This window comes from Miscanthus floridulus, chromosome 19 (genome assembly GCF_019320115.1).
Source record: "Miscanthus floridulus cultivar M001 chromosome 19, ASM1932011v1, whole genome shotgun sequence".
NCBI classification, from domain to species: Eukaryota; Viridiplantae; Streptophyta; class Magnoliopsida; order Poales; family Poaceae; genus Miscanthus; species Miscanthus floridulus.
In genome coordinates this window covers 61,295,663-61,303,079 of record NC_089598.1, presented here as the reverse complement: position 1 = coordinate 61,303,079, position 7,417 = coordinate 61,295,663, and the positions used below count along the sequence as shown (strand labels likewise).

The following is a 7,417-nucleotide window of genomic DNA, read 5'->3' as shown; positions in this document are numbered from 1 at the left end:
TGCACATGCTGCCATTTACTCCAAGCTGAACGTCCCTATCCCTATATATATCTTGTACTAGACAATGAAAGGTCAGACCTTGATTACCTGAATTCAGAATACACAAACTCGTGGAGTTTTGTTTATGCGTGAGTCTTGAGAGGCTTGCAAACTTGTTCTTTCGATTCCTGAGGGAGTTGTAAAACGCCGAACTACGGTTCACCCAGTTCGTGCCTTCACGTCTATAGGGCGTGATTGCGTGGGCTGTTTCGTCGGTACGTGGAAGGGTGATTGTCTCGGTAGTTCGTCGCGTGGACAGCCTCGCGGTGCACTGCCTCTTCACCAGGTCACGCAGTGACAAGTTATCAAGTTCGCGGATCCTACGAGAAGATCGGGCCACAAAACTTGCTACACGCGTTGCATAGGCGTGTGCACATCATCTGGTACTAGAGCCTCCGTTTACTCGTTAGGATTGTTCTTGTTTTTGGTAGGATAGAGTTTATATACCTACTGTCCACTAATAGCCAAAAAAGAAAACCTACAGCCCAAATTCATACGTGCTACTGATTTTGTAGTTTGCTTTATCGAGTTTTAATCCTTTAAGATTTGTCTAGTTGCTGAATTTTTCTTTTCCACATCATTCTAGTTGTTATCATTGTTCTAATCATCAAATCGCTTGCTGCATGTACCCACCCATCCCACCCTTGTTCTGATCATCATTGCTTGCTGCATATATATAAATAAAAAAAAAACCCACCCGTTCCACCCTTGTTTTCTACCCGCCACAAATTCCCCATGCAAGTTTCTTGTTTTTGTGCTGCGCCGTCCATCTTAGTTGATCCTTATGTGCCCCTTTAGTTGAAAGTTGTGCTGCGTTTCTCACAAAGGTTAAAAGAAAAGATGTATATGGGTCAAAAGAAGGACTGAAAACAATGAGTTCTTGTTCAGAAAAAAAAGGAAAGAAAAGAAATAAAAGAGAATTGTGTTCAGCACACCACAAAGGGGTTTGGGCAGCAACAAGTTTCGGTTGGTGCAATTGGTGTTCATCTATCCACTTCCTACATCTTGTTCCTTTCTTTGAGCATCTTTTCCTTTATATTCAGCAACTTAGACTTGAGTTCTTGGATTATTATTTGGTTTTGCATTACTACATTTCAGCGCATTCCATTTACATATTACCCCACCAAGCTCCACTTAAAAGCACCGTGAGCTGTTGCACCGTAGTCTCTTCACTCTTCCACTACAGATTGCAGCCCCGGTTCTTGCCCTTTCCAGGAAGAGAAAGAACTTGTTCAGCAAGTGGTGAGGGAGTGATTCCACATATATTCCACATATATATTGTCCTTTTCCCCTCTACTAATATGGCAGGACGTGGAGATGGTGCCACTGTTTCGGTGGAGGAATTCCAGGAGCTGCGTACACAAATGAATGATTTGATGCAACAACTACAAACTCTCCAATTGAACATGCCTCATAGAGAACCACCACCAAATGAGGATGATGACAATGAGGATAACGAGGCACCACGTCGTGCCGCTGGTCATGGACATGGACGTGGTGGGTTTGGCCATGGTTTTGGTCGTGCTCGGCGCGTTCTAGTTGGAGGTAGAGATTATGATGGTGATGATGATATGTTGTCCGACATGGATGATCATCGACATGGTGGTGGCCATCATGGTTATCATGACTACCATCGTCATCATAATGATGATGGTTTAAGAAACGTGAAAGTGTCTATTCCCCCTTTCAGCGGACAGGAGAATGCTGATGCTTATTTTGAATGGGAGACCAAGGTGGAACAAATATTTGATTTGTATGAATACTCTGCTGAAAAGAAGGCAAAGCTTGCAGCCATTGAGTTTAAAGGCTATGCCATAACTTGGTGGAATCAGGTCCGTACTGAATATCAGAGAGTTGGGCATGTTCATATAACTTGGGAAGACATGAAGAGAGAAATGCGACGTCATTTTGTTCCAGCATATTACTCTCGTGATCTACATTTGAAGCTGAAACGTCTTGTGCAAGGTACTCGTACTGTTGATGAATATTTTCAAGAATTGGAAATGTGTGTACTTCGTACAGGGATAACTGAAGATGAGGAATCCACAATGGCTCGGTTTCTAGTTGGCCTCAATAAACCCATTGCTGATAAAGTGGATATGACAACCTACACATGTCTCACCGAGTTGGTTCATTTTGCAAAGAGGGCTGAAAGGCAAATTGCTACGTCTTACAAATACAATGCTTCATGGCGTCATTCCCAACAGCAAGGGGATGTCACGCATCAATTCCAACAGCAAGGAGCTGCAACGCCCAAATCTTCATCTCGTGGAGCAAATAGATATCTTCCAACTTCTTCCAAACAATTGGATGTGAAAGGTAAAGCTGTGAGTTCAAGTCAGCCCACTTCTTCTACTGCAGCCACCCAACGCAAGACAAGCAAGATTGAGTGTTTTAAGTGTGGTGGTCATGGGCATAAGCAAGCTGAATGTCCCAATCGTCGTACTATTATTGCACTTGCTGATGGTTCTTATGATTCCCAAAGTGAAGAGGAGGACGAGTTTAACAATGTCTTTGCAGATCTTAATCTTGACACTAGTGAGTATTCAGCAGAGGATGGTACATTTGAGCTAGGTCTAAATTGTTTAGCCATTCAACCTATTCCAACTTTTGCTCACAATGACCTATTACAAGATGTTGTTTCTCCATCTTTCGATGAGATTACTAGTGATGATTTTGATGAGTTGCTTGCTGATTTTCCTGATTTGACGTGTTCTATAATGAACACACCATCTCCTTCTTTGGTGGTGAGGAGTTCTTTCCACTCAATTTGTTGCTGCTGAACAAGGACAACGCCATAATTTGTTTCAATCCAGATGCAAAGTGAAAGGACAAGTGTGCCGTTTCATCATAGATGGTGGGAGCTGCAATAATATTGTTAGTGCTTTGCTTATTGAGAAGCTTGGCTTGCAGCCACGTCGCCATCCACATCCGTACCATATGCAATGGTTGAATAATTCTGGGACAGTTAAGGTTTCAGCCATGATTCGTTTGTCATTTTCCATTGGTGATTATCATGGAGAGGTGGATTGTGATATTGTCCCCATGCAAGCATGCCATTTGCTGCTTGGTCGGCCCTGGCAATTTGATGTGGACTCGGTGCATTTTGGACGGTCTAACAAACACACTTTCATTCACAATGACAAGAAGGTGGTTCTTATTCCATTATCTCCAGAGGAGATACATGCTTCAGATATGGCTCGCAAGAAAAGAGAGGAATCTGACAAAAGAAAATTGAGTGAGATCCCCAACACAAGTAAGGGAGAGAGTTCTAACCCATCCAGCCACATAAAGACTCATGCCAATCCTAAACAGCCACACCACACTGAGTGTCTCTTTGTGAGCAAGAGTGATATGAGAGAAGTGAGAAACACCACAGCCCCATTCTTTGTGCTCTTGCACAAGGAGGTCTTACTTTCAACTAACGATTTACCTTCATCGCTGCCTAGTGTTGTTCTTGATCTCTTACAGGACTTCGAAGATGTTTTTCCCGATGAGATACCAGCTGGACTTCCTCCACTCCGTGGAATTGAGCATCAAATTGATTTGGTACCAGGTGCTTCTCTTCCAAATCGTCCAGCCTACCGCACCAATCCCACAGAGACAAAGGAAATTCAGCGACAGGTAAAAGAGCTTTTGGACAAAGGGTATGTTCGTGAATCCTTATCACCATGTGCTGTTCCCGTTCTTTTAGTTCCAAAGAAAGATGGCTCTTGGCGCATGTGTGTTGATTGTCGTGCTATCAATGCTATAACTGTTCGATATCGCCATCCCATTCCACGACTTGATGACATGTTAGATGAATTGAGTGGTTCCATCATTTTCACCAAGATTGATTTGCGTAGTGGCTATCATCAAATCTGCATGAAACTTGGTGATGAATGGAAAACAGCGTTTAAAACTAAAATTGGTCTCTATGAATGGCTTGTGATGCCATTTGGCTTGACAAATGCTCCTTCAACTTTTATGCGCTTAATGAACCATGTTTTACGAGCTTTCATTGGCAAGTTTGTAGTTGTTTATTTTGATGATATTCTGATCTATAGCAAATCATTTGATGAACATCTTGATCATATCCGTCAAGTACTTGCTGTTTTGAGGGAAGAGAAATTGTATGGCAACATTGCTAAGTGCACCTTTTGCACAGACCGTGTTGTTTTCCTTGGCTTTGTTGTTTCCGCAGATGGTATTCAGGTTGATGAAGAAAAGGTTAAAGCAATAAAGGATTGGCCTACACCTACAAATGTGAGTCAAGTTCGAAGTTTTCATGGTCTTGCAGGTTTTTACAGGCGTTTTGTTAAAGATTTCAGCACCATCGCTGCACCCCTCAACAATTTGACAAAGAAGGATGTTCCATTCAAGTGGGGTAATGAACAAGACCAAGCCTTCAATGAGCTGAAAACAAAGCTTTGTGAAGCACCGCTGCTACAACTTCCTGATTTTGGTAAGACATTTGAGATCGAATGTGATGCAAGTGGTATTGGCATAGGAGGTGTACTACTTCAAGAAGGTAAACCTGTTGCCTACTTTTCTGAAAAGTTGAATGGTCCACATCTGAATTATTCTGTCTATGATAAAGAGCTTTATGCCTTAGTTCGAGTTTTGGAAGTTTGGCAACATTATTTGTTACCTAAAGAATTTGTCATCCATTCTAATCATGAAGCTTTGAAATATCTAAAAAGTCAAGGCAAACTGAACCGTAGACATGCTAAATGGATTGAGTTCATTGAAACATTTCCCTATGTTGTAAAACATAAGCGTGGAAAAGATAACATTGTTGCCGATGCCTTATCACGGAGATGTGGTTTGGTTACACAATTAGATACAAAAGTGCTTGGTTTGGAATCCATTAAAACACTCTATGCAGCTGATTCTGATTTTAAAGAACCTTTCTCTCATTGCATTGCTGGAAAAGGCTGGGACAAGTATTATGTGCATGATGGTTTTTTATTTCGCACTAACAAACTATGCATTCCAGCCTGCTCGATTCGTCCGTTTCTTTTGCAGGAAGCACATGCTGGTGGCTTAGCTGGTCATTTTGGCATCAAAAAGACATTGGACATGCTCTCCGATCATTTCTTTTGGCCACATATGCGACGTGATGTCCAGCGACATGTTGCACGCTGCATAATCTGCTTGAAAGCTAAGTCCCGCCTTAATCCCCATGGTCTTTATACTCCATTACCAGTTCCGAATGTACCTTGGGAAGATATATCCATGGATTTTATTTTGGGGTTACCTTGGTCTCAGAGGGGGAGAGATTCTATCTTTGTTGTTGTTGACCGATTCTCTAAAATGGCACATTTTATTCCATGTCATAAGAACGACGATGCTTCACACGTTGCTGATTTGTTTTTCAGGGAGATCGTTCGTTTACATGGAGTACCAAGGACTATTGTTTCAGATCGGGATACAAAATTTCTAAGCTATTTTTGGAAGACGTTATGGGCTAAACTTGGTACAAAGTTGTTATTTTCCACCACTTGTCATCCGCAAACCGATGGGCAAACTGAAGTTGTCAACCGTACCTTGTCCACCATGTTGCGTGCTATGTTGAAAAAGAATTTGAAGCAGTGGGAAGACTGCCTTCCACATGTTGAATTTGCTTATAACAGGGCAGTCCATTCCACAACAAACTTTTGTCCATTTGAAATTGTTTATGGGTTTAAACCGCATACTCCCATGGATCTTTTGCCTTTACCATTACAGGAACAAGTTAACTTGGATGCAGCAAAGAGATCAGATTTTCTCAAGAAGCTACATGATGAGACAAGAAGGAATATCGAGAAGAAATCAGCACAATATGCAAAGCAAGCGAACAAAGGTAAGAAGAAGGTTACATTCTAGCCTGGAGACCTCGTGTGGTTGCATCTACGCAAGGATCGATTTCCCCAACAGCGCAAGAGTAAGTTATCTCCTAGGGGTGATGGTCCGTTCAAGGTTTTACACAAGATAAATGATAATGCTTACAAAATTGAGATGCCACCTGAATATTCCAATGTGAGTACAACATTCAATGTCAAAGACTTGCTTCCATTTGTTGGTGAGCCTGAGTCGAGGACGACTCCTTCTCAAGAGGGGGAGGCTAATGAGGACATTCCTAGCATTCACTCATCTTCAAATGAAACTCCACTTGATAAAGCTGGTCCAATTACAAGAAGTAGAGCTAAACAATTGGAGAAGGAAATTCATTCTCAGGTGAACGCTAACCTTATGTTTAATAATCAGTTTATGTTGAATGAGCCTATGCTTTTGAGTTCTTGTTCCAATGTCCTTAGGAATGATGGAGTGTATGAACCAGCATGGGATGAAGATGGATTCAAGCCTCTGGACATTTTAACCAAGAAGCCTATGGTGTGCAAGAATAAAATGGTGGTTCATCACCTTTACATGGAAATGCAACCAGAAGCTAGATGACTGATACATGGTACGAATTCCAAGCATCACCGCGGACAGAATACAAGGAGTTAGATGGTGTTCTATATGTGGATGGAAGCGTCTTCAAGTCTACTTTCTAGCCCATCAAACGGCTCATTATTTGGACTTCCCAATAAAGAGTTATGCTCATTTTAGTAACTGCTATCAGAAGCTGAAAGACGCGCGAACCAGCCACGAAATCCACTGGTGCATGCGCATGCTGCCATTTACTCCAAGCTGAACGTCCCTATCCCTATATATATCTTGTACTAGACAATGAAAGGTCAGACCTTGATTAGCTGAATTCAGAATACACAAACTCGTGGAGTTTTGTTTATGCGTGAGTCTTGAGAGGCTTGCAAACTTGTTCTTTCGATTCCTAAGGGAGTTGTAGAACGCCGAACTGCGGTTCACCCAGTTCGTGCCTTCACGTCTATAGGGTGTGATTGCGTGGGCTGTTTCGTCGGTACGTGGAAGGGTGATTGTCTCGGTAGTTCGTCGCGTGGACAGCCTCGCGGTGCACTGCCTCTTCACCAGGTCACGCAGCGACAAGTTATCAAGTTCGCGGATCCTACGAGAAGATCGGGCCACAAAACTTGCTACACGCGTTGCATAGGCGTGTGCACATTAGTGCATGGTTTTCGCCGGATGTACCATAGGCTCAGAAATCATTTTGGACACACTCGATGGTACCACTAGGTGATGAGGCTCAAGTGGAAGCACGTTTCGGTCCGTTTGGAGATAGTGCTAATGTGGTCACAAGATAGGTGCACAGTTTGCGTCGAACGTATCATAGGCTCAAAAATTATTTTGGACGCACCCGATAGAACTCCTAGGTGACGATGGTCATGTGGAATCTCACTCCATTTGGAGATAGTGCTAATCTTGACGAAAGATAGCCGCACGGTTTGTGTCGAACGTGCCATAGGCTCAGAAATTGTTTGGACGCACCCAATGGAAC

The 7,417-nt window shown here is 42.6% G+C and overlaps 1 pseudogene; it reads left to right on the top strand.

The window, feature by feature from the left end:
• The first annotated feature begins 1,340 nt into the window (after positions 1–1,340).
• On the top strand, positions 1,341–6,036 carry LOC136526102 (uncharacterized; annotated as a pseudogene).
• The last annotated feature ends 1,381 nt before the right edge of the window (positions 6,037–7,417 follow it).